Here is a 19493-nt window from a genome sequence, read left to right as displayed (position 1 = left end):
TTATGGCACAGGGAAGCAGCTCTTCTGAACACATAATGAACAGGACCATCTTCCGTTTGGATCGGGAAGAAACCTCCAGCTCCCAGCAAAGGTGTTCTAATGAGATACCGTATTAGCGTAATACTGCTTTCAAAGCAATCACCAGCATGCTGATGGTTCCCTGGGCAGGTCCCATCCACCAGCCTTATTTGTAACAAGATGAAGGGATGTTTGACAGGGAAGATTTGTTGCCATTGGGGAGGAGACTAGAATGTACACCACTGAGCCCAGAGAACTACTGTCCCTGCCTAAGGCTTTCAACAACTGTAATGGACATGGAGAGGAAAGCATCCTCAATGTTAGAAAGATACCTTGGCAAGTTTCTGGGTATATGGACACAAAATGTGTTTTCTTTGTGCTTAGACTCTACATGAATCAGATCATCACAGTTGGCACAGTGGTTGCACAGGAACCAAGGCCACTCACAGGACCCAGGGCTTTTATCTAACTTGTCACTGTCACAAGAGTAAGAACAACCTAGTCACTTAAGTTCCTGGCAGGTTATTCAGGGCACATTTTCAGACAAAACCCTGACTTCTGAGACGGAAATAAAGCAAGAGAAAAAGGAAGGGTCTTGAGTAAGTTCTCAGTGGCAGGAGCTTTTATTGAAGAAGTGAACTATTTGGCTATCACTATGCGATTTTGTTGTTTTGAGATAGGGTTTCACTATGCAGCTCAGGTTGGCCATGCACTCAGTGATCATCTTTCTGTCACCTGGGTGCTAGGATTACAGATGTTCATCACCAGGCCTAGTCCACATACTGTATACATCTCAAGAATGGACACTGAGTTCAAAGCATGGTCAGAGACTGCTTGCCCCTGCTCTGAAAAGCAGCTTTCCCTAAGCTCTGTCGGTTGACCCCAATAGAAGGAAGCACTCTACGATTCTCAAGGTGACACAGTAACTTACTCTTGGGGCCAGCTTAGACATATGTGTTGGTTGGGCATGAGGAATGAGGTTGTTATGCAATCTTCAAAAGAAAATAGAAGTTTGGAGAGGTGATATTCCAGCAGGGCTAACAGAAGAAGCAAAGTTGCCACAGAGAAATGAACGTAGTAGATTAGTAGAATGGCAAAGGCATTGTCAGGATGATTCAGTTAAATAGCTCATTTCCTTGACTTTGTCTTCTAAGCCACAAGTTTTCAACCAGTGGGTCACAATCCCTTTGGGAGTCACATATCAGACCTCCTGCATTTCAGTTATTTACATTACGATTAAGAACAGTAACAAAATTAAAATGAGGTAACAATGATATAATTTTATGGGCTTGGATCATCACAACATTAGGAACTGTGTTAAAGGTCACAGCATTAGGAAGGCCATGAACCATAAGCCAAATCTTCCCAGCATCATACTATCCCAACTGTCTTCTCTTTCCACCAAGAAGTTTGTTTCCGTTGCCTTGGTATTCTCTAGTCCCCTTTTCATGTTTTTAATGTTAGAAGCATCCATGTGTTTTCTCTCAAGCAATTGTGAATTCAGAGGGTGGAGTGAGATGCCCTCCTTTGTCTTTTCATAATCTTGGAGATTAATCACTAGTTAGTATGTGAAGGAATTTTTAATGAATGACTATATTCCCCTCAGCCACAATTTGTTCTCGTGTGTCCCCATACTCATTAACCTCAGAGTTTTCTCCATGTCTTTATTCCTCCTGTCTCTTTCCCATGCTGTTTGAAACATCAAACTTAACTACATCTCAATTGGAAAGCTCACTACTCAGGCCTGAACCCCAAGCTTCCTCTAACCTAGTTTCTCTTATATATATTTTTATGCAAATTCACTTATACAAAGCATTGGGTACATGAGATACTCCTAAAACTAAAACATTCAGAAATTCTTAGTTTCCAAATTTCAGTATTGATGTAAATGTTCTTAACCCCAATTATGGAACTTTGGACAATAAAAAAATCTAATTTCATCACAATGGCTGAGGACCCACATTGTGAACTTTCAAGACCATTTTAAACTCTGATTTTTTCCCCTCGCTCCCTTCCAGTTTAATCAAGGATTCGATTCCACCTGTCAAGTCCATGTTCTACACTTTTTGGGGTCAGTAAGAAAGTTATGAATATTGAACCAAAGGGGCTACTCAGCACAGAGTCAGTGGGAAGGCTCTCCAGACAAAGAAGAAACTTGGAGAGGTGACATTCATGGGTTATACATGGGTTCAAATAGTCACAGAGTAGAAACACATGTTTTCTGGCTAACAATTTGTCATTGATCAATAACCTTTTGAATGCTTTTCTAAAACCATGATGCACCTACTTCAAGAGCTTTTTATCTGGGCAACAAGAAAACTAATGTAGTAATCTGATGGTTTTATTCACAGTGTTCAACAAAGGACATCATCATCTCAGTTTTCAGATCTTTGATATAGTTAGTAATAACTGGTCAGTCACTCTGTATTGGACAGTCAGTGGGTTTCTCAACCAGAAAATGATGGAGTTTCTGCTTAAAACTTGGGAAACCTCCCAATTTCTACCTTACTGACAGTGCCTGCCCAATTGAAGTGTAATATCCATGCCAACATTTGTTACTTTGTGCTGTTTACCCATCAATGATTCAGGACAATTTTATCTCTTTTATAGAATAGTTTTGATTTATAGCTTGCTAGCTCTGTTGTTGGAGAATATCTATGTATGGAGAGCTGCCCATTTTCTACTCTGCTATCAGCTTTGCAAAATTTAAAATCCTTGTTGTAGGATTTCCAAATATTGATGGTTTCTCAAAGAATGTCAAATATTTATTTGTGTACTTTTTAGAAATAGTCAAGCAAAATATGATGGTTAATTTACAAAACACTCATATTTAATATAATAAAAATACTTATACAACAAACAAATAATGTTCCTAAGTAGAGAATTCTGAAAGATCCATTTAGCTTAACAGCCGTGGTCAGGAAACCAGCATTTTTAAAATTACTTTTCTATGCAATAAGAGAATTAACAGAAGGTTCCCAAAGTTTAATTTCATCTTAAAACTTTATATTTTATGTCTAGCTACTATAAACAGGCGGGAATCCCTTTCAGTTTACTTGATATCTATAGTGTAGACAGCTAGCAAGTCCTTTTTAACTTAACTTGGTGTCTATAGAAATGGGATCTTTACCGATAAGGAACAGAATCACATTAAAGCCTATTACTTTCAAGAATGTTGCTAAAAGTGTTGCCTCCTTTATGTAGAGAGCAGATCAGCTTAAGAAAGAGGAAATAGTACTCGGCAGTCCCAGCAAAGCCGCCCATCAGCGAGGCCATTTAGGGCTTTGATGCTAGGTTATTTCTGGTTGATGACTTCACATGCCAATGCTCTCACTGAAATTTTTAAATTCTCACGATAAAATAGCAGCACAATAAAGCACAGGATGCATTGCATGTGCTTGTGGTATGTCTCTGACATACTTGGGGATCCTCATTCTTCTTCATAACTGTCCCACTTCCTGTGCCAGCAAGGCATTGGGGGATGGAATAGAGAAGAAAAGCAATAAAATTGCCTTACAACTCATAAAGATCAAGGGTTACACATATCATATTTCTAATTGGAGGAAGGAAAAAGTTTTCCTAATCCTCCACAAATTATTTCTCTTCTGTTCCCCTAGGCTTTGATTGATAAACTCATGCCTAAGAATTTCTTTTGGAAAGTCTTTTCTATTTACCACAAAGAACTAATTGTTTTTCATGATTATGTACAAAAAGGCAGTTTCCTCGATTCTCCATACTGAATCAAGGCTTAGAAAAATATTGTTCTGCAGGCACCATCTAGGCCTAGGAAATTGGCTTTTATAAACTGTTCTCGCAGCAGAACTGTCCTTATTTAAGCAACCGTTAAGGAAGCATTTGGATATGTTAGTAAAATCAGCCTTTTATTCCCGTCATATAAGTCACATAAAGGAGCTAATGCTGCAAACATTCTTCACCATGCCATGACCAAAGCATCATCCTCATCCTCTCCACAGTCCCCACACTCTCTGGATACTGACTAAGCCAAGAAATACATATTTAGGATGAGTGAAATGCTTCTGGTGTCAGGCCACCTGCATCCATGAAGACAATTATGTACCTTGAAGCAGCTCTCTTGCCCCACCCACTACCTCTCCAGATTTCTCATCTGATTGTTCAGGTTCCTGAATATGGGGATGCTGTCCCAATAGGCAAGGTCACTGCGTTTTCCAGAGGATACATCTACAGATGCCGTATTCCTTGAAGCTGTTTAGCTCAAGGCTCAGACCTGGAGAAATTGACCACTCCTTATTCACTTTTGTCATTCACTCATGAGGAAAGGGACTTTGTTCTCCGGGAGATAACCTGTAGCAAGATAGGAAGATTCACATGAAGCAGCTTGGGAGGGCATGCAATGAAACCAATGTCCAAACTCCTCTAAGATGGCCCTGTGTTTTATAGGCTCATATTCAACTAGGGATAAAGTAAGTGACTTCATGCTGCCTGTCAGTGTTACTCTAATACAGCTGTATAAAAGCCACCATGGGTTGACAGCAATCACCACTAAGACAACCTAATACAATTCCCACCCACCCACCCAAGAAGGTTTTTCTGATTTAAATTATAGTTGAAGATTGAGAAAATTTACAGTATTACAGCAAGTTAACAACTCCTTGGGCACCTGTTCACATATGTGCATACAAGCACATGGAGACATATACATACATACACACACACACACACAAGTAACATAAATAATAATGAAAAACAATGCATTCTCATAAATTTAAAACTGTCACTGTTCAAATTTAGTAGCTATTGATTTGGTAGCCATTGATTAATTAGGTTTATTTGATGTGAATTTCTTAGTTTGTGGGGTTTAATATTAGTTGCGTTTTGTTTCATTCTTTCTTATTTAATGAAAAACATAATTAGGCAAATGAATTTTGCTTTTTATAAAGCTCTAACCACACCTGAAAGAGACCCAATAGCTATGATGAGATTAGCATGACACATAACAATCTTCCTGTAGTTAAATTTAATAACTTGATGCTGCAGATTTGATTTAGCTTCTGAGCTGAATATGATTTGGCAGAGATTTTGTTTTATTTACAAGTGATTATATTGGTTTTGAAATCATTTTGTAATAAATTTCTGGTTTATTATACTGTGCATAGGGAATTTACGACTATAACATACCTTGGTTGTAGGTAAACTAAAGTGCCTCTTAGAAGTCATATTTTCTATAAGGGATGAACTGATATCGTCCCCTGGCTTAATAGTTTAATTCCATTGTTCTAGTATTAAATTTGTCATATTTGATTTCTTAAACTGTGTAAATAATGTGGTAATATACATTAGTCTTTTACCAACAGTGCAACTCTCACTTTTTTCTTTAACATTGCTAGCTGTATTTCAGACTTTTATTGTATACATTGGAATGGAATGAATTCAGAAGAATCATCTCAGTCAGACGCATTGTCCTGTATAGCACATACTGCCATTCTCCAGAGTTAGTATTTTTCATAATTCTATAGTTATTTATAAGATCCTTCCATCTTCTATATTTCTGATATTATTTACTAGGTTTTTGTTTTTATAAATCTGCTATTTTGATCTTGAAATACCTCTGGCACTAGTCATAAATTGATGATTTTGTTTATATGAGTACTCTGTAGCTGTCTTCAGACACACCAGAAGAGGGCATCGGATCTCATTACAGATGGTTGTGAGCCACCATGTGGTTGCTGGGAGTTGATCTCAGGACCTCTGGAAGAGCAGTCAGTGCTCCTAACCACTGAGCCATCTCTCCAGCCCAAAATTAATGATTTTAAAAAGTGAATCTAACTCTTGGTCTTCATTGAGAGTAAGTTCAATTGTATTCATATTAGTAATGGATATAATTTTATTTTCACAAATCTTTTTACAAAACTACAGTTAAAGATATAAAAGAAAATTATGCAAACATTATCTCTAATGTCCAGTGACTTTTTCAAAGGACTTTCTCCATGGGAAAGCTACATAACTTTCACTGTATTGCTTAGTCAAAGGTCACCACCTATGGCTTTTTTTTGAAAAGCTTGTCTTTCTTCTTTCTGGATGCTTCTATTCTCCATAGAAACATAAAACCCAAATGGTTTTGTACATTTCTGGTTCTTTTTTTTTTAAATAGTTTTTTTGTTGCTATAACTTTTCTAATTTATTCATTTACTATCATTTGATGTTTATATTATGTTGACTGTCAACATGAATTGATCACACATGTATCTTTATGTCTAAAACTAACATTTTTTTTAATTTAAATGAGTTATTAGGAGTCACAGCACATATACCTCCCAATATGGTCCAGAAAAGCAAGTGAGAATGAAAAGAAAAAAGTAAAAGAGACCATGAAAGAAATACCAAACTTAAATCACTTCTATGGAGGCACCCTTAATTATCTGGGTCCCACGGCTGACCTTTTATTCCTGACAAGAATGCCAGCTTTCCTTGTCCTTGTCTTAAGGTGCTCATGTGTTACAATCTATCCACTGAAACATAATTACATCCATGATGCGTTCTAGGATGTTTGTACTTTCTAACCAATGGAAAGGAATGCGCTTGCTGTAGTTTCCTTTCTGCGGCCCCCTCGCACATGAACTTGCTTGAAACTTTAATACATTCTTAAATGCAACAGAAATCCACAAAACCAGCAGGTGGGATTGAATCCTGGAAATGTGCTTCTGCATAAACACCCAAAGACTCTTGCTGGGAGACTTCTTATGACAGAAGAGAAGCAAGCTTCCAGTTAAAGCCTTGTAAACTGAGTCTTCCATATGCATAGTTAACTGGTACCTTGGAGAGCTTTATTGCTATTCAGGGCACATCACGAGACAGAGCAGGATAAATGAAATAGATATTTTGCTTTGTTTCTTCTTGGTTTCATCAGATACAGGGTAGCCTTTGTACATTTTTATCAAGAAGCCCTCTGTCCCAGGGCTTTTCTTCATCTGTATTTCCAACCATCCACAGTGACCTGATTAGCAAATCAGGAAGTGGGGTGGTGGGGTGGTGAGTAATTTCTATGTGGTATTAAAAATAACATTCCTTCAACTAATTCAAATAAATGAATTAAGAGATACTTATTCTCCCTTAGTGCATCGCCACAGTAAGGTCCCAGTGGAGAGTTAGCTTCTAGCCATGTGCACTACAGAACAAAAGATCCAGACGCAGCTCTAATCTCTGTAACTGGAGAAATTTGATGAATCTAGGCACATAGTGATCCCCGGGGAGTCAGTCTTTCCCCACAGTACTGCATAATCTTGGATTTTCAGGACCTGACAGCAAAGAAAAATTTGGCGTTAATTACTAAATTATTTAATTAGATTAATTTTACTTTGACTTGTTATAATTATTGGCCCACAATAGTGTCAGGCATTTTACTGAGCGATGAAAAGCTAACAAATGTTCAAAGTGGACACAGATGCACTGGTCTTTGTACTGCTGAGAAGGTCTATAACCATAGTGATTATTGGAGAGACTGGAGGAGGGGGAAGTGGGAGGGAAGGGAAGAGAGGGGAGAGGAGAATAGGAGAGAAGAAGAGGGAAAGAGACAGGAAACTTGGTCCACAAGGCCCATTTTGAGGCATAATGGCTTCTCACTTATTTGGAGGTATTCTTGGTACTCTTAATATGAATAAAATTCATGAAACAAGTCAACACTAATCACATTGCAATTTTCTATCACATATACTATATATTTATGAGGCTCTCATTCACAAATTAACTATTTTGAGCATGTAAATATACTTGACACTGCTTTTCCATAAAGTATTATATTTTTGTTCAGTATGAGTTGCACACACAGTAAATATAATGCATATACCATATATATTATCAGATCTCTTTAATGTTCAAGTGTAAGGAATTCAAATTGAATTATACAATGCACAAAAGCTTCTATAGTTAGCACAATATTAACAAGTAAACATTTGCACTCTAGGTACATAGGACTGATGTCTGCGTACTCAGCAGTAGCTGTTTCCCAAGCCCTCTGTCATCTTTCTCTCACCTTGACTTCTTTCTGCTATCATCAGTTCATTTCCAAGAAATTTCTGCTAGCAATTTTTGTGTTCAGAATTTGAGCACATATCTGGCTCCTTCTTGTCAACATGAGATTTTAGTGGCTCACCTTGCTAGCCACAGGCAGTACCCACATGGGCAGTGCCACCAGAAAACTCCTGGAACACATTCTCTTGTTTCCTCAATTCCCAAGTCAAGCTCCAAGAAGAACAATTCAATTCCACTAGTTACTTCAGAAAGACACACAAATAATCAGAGTTCATGGCTTGAGAGCAACCAGAGATTGTTTTTCTGTTTATCAACATGGCTTGCAGAATATACACTACTATTCTTCCTTGTCCTCCCTGGATCCTCAGATATTCCTCTTTCGCTATGATGTCGATTTCATTTCCCATGGTCCTGTACAAGAGCTGTGTATGCAGACTGCTTAGAAAGATCTTTGCATCATAGTCAACACATTATAATCAATACCTCAATCAGTGTTAGTGCAAGGGGACAATCAAAAACTCTGATTGACAGACTTTCTGTTTAATATAAAATAAGAAGCAGACATATTTTCTGTAATTTTGGAATGAATGAATTAGCAAATGAATGTGATAAGAGTATATTCTTGGTTTGCAGTTTATTAACGTTCCCTTTTATAACACATATTCTTATTGACCCATCTACCTACTTGCACACTCATGTTACAGAGTGTGACATTTTTAAAATTGCGATGGGAGCAACAGAAAGTAATGTCTAGGGCTCTCTTCCACATGCACCTATCGCTGAAGTGGAAGATGACGTAAGAACTGGGTCAATACCATTTTGTAACTGATTTCTAACACGGGGAAATGTAGACTCGGTTTTCCAGTTGGAAGTACTAGAGAATTCTAAGCAGTCGAAAAGTCATTTCCTCGGCAATGAAGCAGCATGAAGCACTCTAAATGGCTGCATTAGAACACTGATTGAGTGTCCGCTAATTTCTCTCGTGAATTTTCCTCTGAAATCTCAGCTGAAATATAACAAAAATTAGGGCAATTTTCTTTCCTTTCTCCAACCAATATCCTTCTGGGAAACCTTTCATTTATCTATTTTCCCATACAGTCTGTCAAACTAGACACATACTTGATCAGGCTTATCCACCTGCATTGGGCTTAACTCCCTCTTTGGGCTGCCATTACAAGTGCTACAGTGGTGTTTGCGTCTCAGGTTCTGCCTGTCAGTGGTCTGGAACTCCTGTAGGAGCCCTGGCCAGATTCAAGGTCATGGCACTGGAGAGTCAAGTCATTTTCCCTCTCAGTCTCCATTCTGTTGTCATTTCCGCGGACTCCCACTCATTCATCTTTCCATCGCTGAACTGGTCTCTGTTACAGAACACAGTGAATTTTCCATGAAAAGCTCCAACCCTGTGAATATCCTTCTGCTTTGTCTTCAGAGATCACTCCTACTTCCTACAGTGCATGATATCTTTGTCTGACTTTCAGGCACATACCTTTGAGTAAAAGCGCCAGAAGCAAATGCCATCCCTTTTCTTTTATCAATAGTCTTTCAGAGTTTGCACAAGTGACTCGCTTCTCAGCTGCTGCTGAGCAGTATAGAGAGCACGGGGAGATTTCACATAGAAAGAGCATTTTAACTGCGGAGAGACACCACCACTCTCAGAAACATGATTCCCTGGGTATGCAGCCTCCGAAGCCTGTGCTGAGCTTGGAAATGAAGTTGTGGCAAGTTGAGAGATTGCTTCAAGCTCAAAATAACAGTCCTGGTTTCTGGATCAACAAGATGAAGGAAAAATAATAGCTTCATAGAATTACAAGTTTATTAGCAAAAAAAATGGAATCATTTTTACAGAATGTGAATAGAATGGAATGCCCTTACCATGTGATGTTTACGCTCTCAAATGAAAATAAAAATAAATCTACTAAAAGTGAAATACAATCCAAGCAAATTTTTGTTAACTTCTAAGTAGACATAGAAAGCCATGGAGGGCCTGGAAGGTAGAAATAGACACTGTTATAATTAGAGCTGTCATGGCTGGATTCAATAAGGAGGTGAAATTTAACTCAGGCACGGCAATAGCCATGCGAAGAACATTATTCTTGGGCATGTCTTGTTTTCCCTTTGCTAGGCTGGGGTAAAGTAATGTATCATATGCATTGGTAGTGCACTCTTGTACACTCTGTCTTCTGACCCATCTGGTAGACCAGCTGCTCATAGCCAGAAAGCTGTAACTAAGTGTGACTCCTATTTTCCCAAAGGGACAAGAAACTCTAGTCTTAATGACGTACATAGTGTGGACCTACTGTGCACAAGGCACCAACAGGATGCACTGATAAGGCTGATTTAGAGTTGAAGAAGCAAAGAACTCGAATTCTTCATGGGAGGATTTTTTTTTTTTGAGTTGTACAAAATGTATGATTCATTATGGGTGATAAATAAAATAAGTGTTTTTTATTCATAAGACCACACCGCCTACTTGGAAATGTTATAAAATATGTAACATTAGCATGAATTTATGATCTCCCAATGAGTAACCCTTTTAGCCCAACCAGTATAAATTAGCTGACTGCTCTGTACCTGCTCTTGCAGACACTTGAAATATTATTGATGATGATGCTTCTGTCTTTAAAACACTAATAGTTGCATTTTGTCAGTGACAGTTTCTTCAACGAAAGCACCATGCCACACATATTGCAACTCCTCTTAGAAACTTAGAGACTCACACACATTTAATTCTGTGACATTTCGGTACAGCCTTCTCATCCTCTCTGTTCTCACCACTTTTTAACTTGGAAGTAAAACTTTTGTTCAGAGTCACCAGTGTTCCAAAGCAATGTGCATGCTGTAATATTCATTGCCTGAACACGATAGGCATTTTCTGCAGAAGATAACAAATAAATAGAAAGTCAGTGAGAAGGGAAATAAGGTGTTTATTAGAGTCTGTTGAATGAGCAAAGAGAAAGAAAGGAGGTGAATGAGTGAGAGATGGTGTTGCCTAAACTGAGCACCATGGTGGCACCACATTTTAAGAACTCTGTCTCACACCTACATATAGATATATAAAACACACACAAACACAGACACACAATCACACATAGGGACATATACACATAGACACAGACAGACACATGCACACACACAAACACAGACACACAGTCGGATATATACTCCATATATTCGGACACACACACAGATACACACACATAAAGGCACATGCTTACAAAAGCAGTCTTATACCTCTTTTAGGCAAGTGGCCATTCTTTGAAGACTAAGAATACACATAATTTGCCAATTGATTGTAAATGGGCTTTGGTGACAGAAATTTCTGGTTTCAAGTGACAGCACTGTAACATCATCTTCAGGCTTGTCCCCAAGGTCTATCTTCTCATCTGTGAAGTGTGAACACTAATATCTAATTAGAAAGACTAGTGTGAAGGAAGGACTCATGTGCTGCTCATAAGGATTGCCACTGTGTTAGGTAAATGGACTGTTAGGGGCCCTGGAAGATAACAAGCTAAGTTAACTAGGTAAAAACAAACAAACAAACAAACAAACAAAAAAACAAACAAAAAAAAACTTACAAAGCAATGACAAATACAGAGGTGGATACTCGCAGCCAATCATTGGACTGAGATCAGGGTCCCCACTGAAGGAGTTAGAGAAAGGACTGAAGGAGCTGAAGGGGTTTGCAACTCCATATAAACAATAATACCAACCAACCAGAGCTTTCAGGGACTAAATCACCATCTAAAGAGTACACATGGACAGACCCATGGCTCCAGCTGCATATGTAGCAGAGGATGGCCTGGTTGGGCATCAGTGGGAGGAGAAGCTCTTGGTCCTGCCAAGGCTCAACCCCCACCCCCTGTAATAAGGGGAATGTCAGGGCAAGGAGGTGGGAAGGGGTGGGTGGATGGGTGGTGGAACACCCTCATAGAAGAAGGGTGAGGGGAGATGGGATAGGGGATTTATGGACGAGAAAAATATCCAATTAAAAAAAAGCAAGGTAGCATTTAAGCATACATAGATCAATTGTCAAAAATAAAATTCAAAACCAACTAATCAACCAACAAAACTCGTCTAACTTGATCATGTGATAGAGAGACATTTGAATATAAGAGCTGCGAGATTATGGGGGTAAAGGACTCAAGGAGACAATCTATTGGGTCAAGAGCAAGCATTAACTTTTGCGTTAGAAGCATCTAATACGGAGGTTGTGAGACCTATTGAGACCCATGGAGTTTTTACTAAGCCCCTTCATAGCCTCAGTGGTTCTTGCATGTTTCCTTTTCTTAAAACTATAATGAAAATGTATCTAGCCATCTACACCAGAAAAGGCCGAACTTATTCCACCCCCCTCAGAGTGTGAGCATGAATGAGGAAACCATGACCATGAAGATTGATAACCTCTGCTGAGCATTTGTTAGTTTACTAAAAGGTGAAAGAGATGGTGATGATGTGGGAAGTAGTGATTCTCAGCCCGTGGTCCCCACAATAGCCTCATATGGAGTTGGAGTTGACACCATGTCTTTGTTCTCCATGTTTCTGGGAAATTTAGTAGCTGTTCACATTTTATTTTTATTTTTTTTTAATTATGACGAGTCATTCATTGTACAGCTCCTCTAACAAAAAAGAAAGAAAAAACATTTAAACAGAACAAGACGCTTACAAGAAACATGGACTGAAGAAGGTTAGAAAAACCCACCTCCAACAAATAACAGAACAAGAAAGCCCAAGCAAAAAGAAACTGTTATTGTTCTCAAAGAGATAAAAAGACATATTAAGTATTTCATCCTTGAAATGAGAACAACCCACATCTCAGAAGAATACAAGGTTAGGGTAGAGTGAGATATAAAATATCTACCCAGAGAACAATTTCTGAAAATCTTTTTTATTTCTTTCATTGAAAATAGATATTTTTTCCTATAATATATTCTGATTAGTTTCCTCTCCTCCAAATTTTCTGAGATACTTTCCCCTTTTCCTTCTATTCAAATCCATGCCCTTTCTTGTCTCATTAGAAAACAAACAGGCATCCAAAGAATAGTAATAATAATAATAATAATAATAATAATAATAATAATAATAATAATAATAAAACAAGACAAAGTACAAACAAATGAGAACAGGACAAAACAAACATCAGTTGATAATTATTGCATGAATGTATTTGAGAAAACATAGTTGGAATAAACTCAATTCAAGAAAACCAGAGAAAAATAATAAACACGTGCTTAATAAATATATGTGTTGTTTCAAAACAAGAGTAAAATAATTTAACTCTTTAACATAAAAGTACAAAGAAACTGGATTGACAGAAAAACACACAGCCAGACTTATGAGAATTCAAGCATCTTGGGTCAGATTCCTTCTTATTTATAGGCAGGGTAGTGATATAACTAGTGTTACATTTAAAAAAAACTTATAATATGTATTTAGGTTTGTGTGTGTGCGTGTGTGTGTGTGTGTGTGTGTGTGTGTGCTTGTGCCTGAGTGTACCATGGCTCACTTATGATAATCAGAAAACCATGTGCTATTTCTTTTAACCTTTCTCTTTCTACCATGTGGGATCTTGGGATCAAACACAGGTCATCCACATCTAGGCAAGCACCATTACACATTGAGCTATCTCACTGGCCTTTAGCCTTAGGTATTGACAAATATGTGTATTAAGAAATGGAAAAGACAAAATGATTGATAGATGGCATTTATTTAGTGGATGGTACAGTAAAGCTAAGAAAAATATAAATGAAATATAAGTAAGAAATTGAGGCAAAATGTAGGTAGAGATATCATAAATAAATCTGTGTATTTGCATATATATAAAATAATTATATATGTATAAATAATTGTATATGTAATTTAAATTATCATAGGACACAAAAACTACTGAAAACTTTAATGTAAAACAGATGCCAGCTAAAATTAAAATCCACCTATATTGGTATTACTTCCTCTAAATTTGTGTTCAAAATTTACCAAAAATGTAAAGTTACATTATAGAGCAAATAGCATGAAATAGGCAAGGTTATGTCTGTAAGAATGAAATACCAGTCATTTTGAAGAATGAGGATAAAATGTGTACAGATTGAATGCTGCAACAGGAATGATGTTCCAGAAGCTGTGTACCAGAGACATTTCCTCATAGTTTCAGAAGACTTGAGGCAATGCTACTCTCTTCACAACTGGGTTCTGGTAGTAGGGGAAAATAAGAAGCCCTGTTAATTAGTCTATAGTAAAGTAAATTAGTAAAGGGAGCTCAGACGTGTACATTGTTTGGGAGTTGGGAGTGACCAAAACTTGGGTAGTGTTTTAAAGTTTAAGGTGTACTTAGAATACGTGTTTATGAATGTGTAAAGCACAGTAAACACACAAAATAATGAGCTCTGTACTTCTTTTTTTTTTTTTCTGGTTCTTTTTTTCGGAGCTGGGGATCGAACCCAGGGCCTTGCGCTTCCTAGGTAAGCGCTCTACCACTGAGCTAAATCCCCAACCCCAAGCACTGTACTTCTTAACAGAGGGAAACCCATTATCCCTGGGGAAGGATTAAGGGAAAGATAGAGTTGGGGAGGAAGTCCTTTTGTTGAGTTGGTGAATATATTTCTCTTCTTAGAATAGAAAACAAGCTGGAGTCTTCTGGAAGATGATGCTTCTTAGGATTGAATAACTAAATGGCTGTGATATATTATCCTCAGTTTTCCTGTATTTAAAAGGTGATTTCTTATTTACAATATTTTTTAAAGTACATGAATGGAAAAGTAGCCATGTGGGTAAAGCTGGTATCCTTTGAGTCATAAGAATTGTTCTTAGTGCATTGTTTTGAAATGGCATAATTAAGTGAAAACTCTCAAATTATATTTCCTTTGTTCTGTGTCAATACATAATGGACATAAATAATGAAATTAGAAAATTCTAGTACAAAGACTACTAGCAAAATAGAAAATTACTCCTGGAATATAAAATTTGGAGATGCCCAGGATTTCCTGAGTGTGATTTGGAATTCTTTCCTAATGTATTAAAAGAGACTTTGGGTATGCATCTCTGCAAATATCACTTGTGCATTTACTGGTGGCTCAATTCCCAGATAGTTTGTTTTAAAATATTCCTAATGAGTCTAGTATTCAAGTAATAAAATATTCTTCCTAAGAATTCTGGGTAAAAGAATAAGAGGAAGGGAATGTTCACATTAACATCCACACAACCTATATTTGTTTATTGTTCTGGGATGTAAAGGGATAGTCTCTAGACAACATATAAGGCCAGCATGACACCTCCTGGCATAATCAGCAGGCCCTCACTTGAGCAGCTCTAGAAAAGGACAATTGCAGCCATAACCACAATGGTGTCACAGAACGTTGTCTTGTAATGATTGTATATGCTGCTTGGAAAAATGATTTCTGTCCATACTTATTGTAGAATTCAAACTGTTAGACTAGCAATAAATAAATCATTGACCTTTACTCACCACTGGTTTATGATTCAGTTGTAACTAATTGTCCTCAAATATCAGCTTCCAACTGAAAGTCTGTGTTTGTTTATGTGTGCATGTGTGTGCAATATGTGTGCATGAGAGTGAAGACATGTGCATATACAGTTAAGTGTGTATGTGTGGACATGTATGTAAGCACGTATACTCTTCTTTATACCTCATTAAACACATCTGTAACTTCTACATCTATACACTTCCTATCTTTTCAGGCTTCTACAAAATCCAATCGAAATTGAGAAAATTCACAAATTAATATAGTAAGAATTGGTGAATGTCCAATTCTTATATATAAGCTTCCCTGCATGGGTGCTGCCTAGAGCAGCATGGCATGAGGTCTGAGGATTAAGAGAGCATTTACCTAATAGCCTTGCTTCTACGTGTGACCATTTCTTCAAATACTCCAGACTGGCAACATCCATCTCTTCAGGTTTACAGTTTTGTGGTGATTCTGTGTCTCTTTCCTGCAGCTGAGATTTCTGAAAAAATTAAACAAAATAAAAACAGAACCTTCAACATGAGCTGGTGGGATTCAGCAGGAATAACTGCTTCCCCCACAGCTTACTTCAGTGATTCCTCTCTCCCATCATTTTCATTGGACACCTTTGTCCCGTGGATCATCATTCTCAGACCCTTGCAGAAGAGGCAGCTCATGTTGCCCTAATTCTTCCTCCTTCTTGGAGGCTTTAAAACAAGAGCATCACATAAGTATCTTATCAAGACTATTAAAAAGATTCCATTTGTTGTTCGCTTGTTGGATGCATGCAGCATGGCTGACCTAAAGGCCTGTGGGGTCCAAATCAACTCTACTTCAGAGTTATCCTAGAAGAGTGTTCCTCCCCTCTTTTCTTGCTTTTTCCTTTTCTTTTGCTTGTTTTCTGTGGACTAAAGTGTTGCGTGAAGTGGGCAATCAATCCAACCTCATTTCTCTCTGCAGAGCTAAGATCTTTGTCTAGGCAGGTTGTGTACCACGCTGCCCCAGGAGAGCCATCCACACAACCCCTGCTATTCACATGGTCCCTGGAGTCCTGGGATGCAGTATCCATCTTGGAGGCTGTTGAAGGAGTTCTTTCCACACATTTTAACCACCTACACAGATGTAGAAAATTCAGACCATTTCTATTTTCACATTTTTTCGTATTCATAGATTTCTCAGCGAATCCCCTGGAAAGCCATGTTCTACTACAATTCTTTCGTGTTTCAAAGCACTTAAAATGATTTGTTCTTGTTCCACATTCGGATGCAGTAATAATGGGGTACAAGAACTAAAACAGCCATGAAGATCAGCCTGCATTTTCTCCTTATTTTATAAACAAAGGTACTGTGCAGAGCAATGAAGATCATTCTCAGACTTCTAAAATTGAAGTGTGTAGGACCCATGTATGTGTTTCTCATCACTACATTAAAGTAGGTTTATAAACCATTTTAGAACCTTTAAACAGAAGCCATAGTACAGGTATAAAACCATTTGTCTCCAAAGCAAGAAAACATCACCATATTGGAGTCTCCATTAACCAAAGTACAGCCAGATCTGGAAGGTGTGTTCTTATGTTACCTTTCAATGGATTAGCATTGAACTTAGATTTTCTACAATTTCTTTTCAAGTGTTAAGAACTGACCCTAATTTTGACTAGGTACTTCATTAATATTCATTTGTGTATAATTGCCTTAATTTCAGTGATAATGACTTCAGCTACCAACTGTTTGATTGATGGGTCTTGCATCTTCTCTGGGAAGGAGCTAAGATATAAAAATCACACCATTCATGCATGCCTGGTATTTTTAGCTGCCTTTAATTACTAACCAGCTAAATAAGCATGCAAACCATGCTGTGATTGATAGGATCTCTTGGTTGAAGTGATTTTTTTCCCTGAGAATTTGGAAGATGCTTGAATCAATTGAGTACTAAAAATAACCACTGAGAGCTGAATCTCCCAGTATCCGAGTGTTCATGGATAAAATCGCCTACCAAGAAGGAAGGATTAACCTGCAGTCTTTAAGACATTCTGAGGAGGAAGAAACAGAAAGTTCTTGTTGAGTGAGAGCAAGCAGCATGATAGAAGTTCAGTGACAATCCAAATCTTTATTTAGTGAGGACATGCTAAGCAGCGTCCTGCCGAGAATAATCAGAGACAGGCATCTCAAGTCAATGGGGGCAAGAGAAAGAATAGAGCAGAAAGTACAAAATGTGCAATTGAGCCCTGTGATTTATGACTGGGGAAACACATTTTAGCTCAGAACCATGTCTGCCCTTGAGGATAGCATTTCTCCTATCATAGCCTACTCCTGCTGAGTGAACTCTTGAGGAAGGCACCTAACCTAGAGATCTTTGGAAGTATCTCTAATGTAAATGCTTTCAAGCTAAACATACTGCAAGAACACTAGTGATAAACCAAAGATGACAATGACCATAAAAGTCATCTAAGTCTGGGAGATGAGCTTGCTAAGCTAGGAAGTACTTTCAGATACATTCTCAAGTTCATAACAATAGCATTTCCAGAAGAGCTATGCTAACAGTCCATTGACACAGCTATATAGGTATTTTTTGTTTGTTTGTTTTTATGCCACTACTGAATATCTTGGATCTGATGAGCTAAAATGTTATTTTTTTTTACTGTCTCCTGTTTTCCTTTATGGTCTCTTTCCATTGCCTGTTCACCTTCTTCCTCTTCTACCTCCTCCTCTCCCTATATCCAGTTAAAGTCCTAGTGTCCAGAATCATAGGAAGATGAAAATCTCCCAAATAACCAACACATCATAATGTTCTTTCTCCAGCCATCTGAGACTTATGTCTAAATTTTAAAAAATTAAATAGTCTTAAGTACTTTGAAGGCTTAAATTTACAATGTAGTTGATCATCATTTCCAGATAACATCTGGAGTTTTAAAGATATTATTTCTTAATATTGTATGCATTTAGATAAATAACAATAAGCTAGAAGATTGTGTTGGATTAAAAAAATACTTTATCATGTTCTTCAAATAGGTAATATAACAGGGAGGAAAAACAATGGGAGGAGGTTTCTAGCTGACTTACTACCAACCATGTATTAGCTCTCAGTTGCTTGTTTGTAAAAAGAATTCATTTGCTTCATGGAAGGTCCCTGATAAAGAGTGGGAGATAAACCATAATTTCAAGGAGAGAAGGTGTGAGGTACTTCCCCTTAAGTGAACTTTAACCCTATAACATGAACTGATTGTTCTCTCTGTACAAAATTAGGTACACAAGGCTATCTTTTTCCTTCTTGCCTCAGAGAGGTAATAAATGCAGATTTATTTATTTGGTGTGTGTGTGGGGGGGGGGAGGATAGCAAACTAAAAGCAAAGCCAAAATAAAAAATAAAATTGTCCTTATGATATTCTGCATGTAGGATTTTTTTCAAGGCTTGGATCCAAGGAAACAACCCTGGCAAACAAGTCTGGTTCATTTTCTACACAGGGCAAAGGCTTCTTCAGGAGACCTTTTAGCAATGGCTTTTGTTTATCAGACACTTTCCCTGACTCATTGCTCCTTCAACTGAGTTCCTTTCTTCTGCAACTGAAAAATAGCCCGGTGCTCACCTTTCTCTGCAGCATATATTGGAAAACAAACAAAAATAAAAGCAGAGCACTGAGATCTTGCATTTTTAGCTTCTGAGGCCATGTGGGAGAGAAGGGAAGCTGCAATTATGTTAACATATGGAGCGGAGAGAGTCGCTAATGTACTTGGTTTCTTTTATTTATACTCCTCCTTCTGTTCCAAAAAGCCTGACTGGGCTGTGAGCACCGTTGACACTCTTGCATGGTGCCAAGGTGTGCTCTTCCTGGAACTGAAGTTGGATTATGTTGGTGTTTTCAAGTGACAGATAAAAATGGGAAATTAAACTCCACAGTCAGAGTCTGTTGTCTACATTAGCTCTGAGCTGGGTAAGTCAGGAATCTTCTACCCTTGCTGTGCTGAAAGGGACAGAGGGTACCCATTCATCCCGTATGGGAGTCCTTTCTTATTT

General features: G+C 37.8%; 1 long non-coding RNA gene across 2 annotated transcripts in view; it reads left to right on the top strand.

The window, feature by feature from the left end:
• Positions 1–1967: 1967 nt before the first annotated feature.
• LOC120103506 (uncharacterized) overlaps positions 1968–19493 on the top strand; it is a 52459-nt gene continuing 34933 nt past the window's right edge. For both annotated transcript variants that reach the window (XR_005505772.2, XR_005505760.2), the window contains exons 1-2: positions 1968–2089; positions 5385–5488. This is a non-coding gene — a long non-coding RNA (uncharacterized LOC120103506). The remainder of the gene's footprint in view (positions 2090–5384; positions 5489–19493) is intronic.

This window comes from Rattus norvegicus, chromosome 6, assembly GCF_036323735.1.
Source record: "Rattus norvegicus strain BN/NHsdMcwi chromosome 6, GRCr8, whole genome shotgun sequence".
Lineage (NCBI taxonomy): Eukaryota > Metazoa > Chordata > Mammalia > Rodentia > Muridae > Rattus > Rattus norvegicus.
This window is presented reverse-complemented; position numbering and strand designations above follow the sequence as displayed.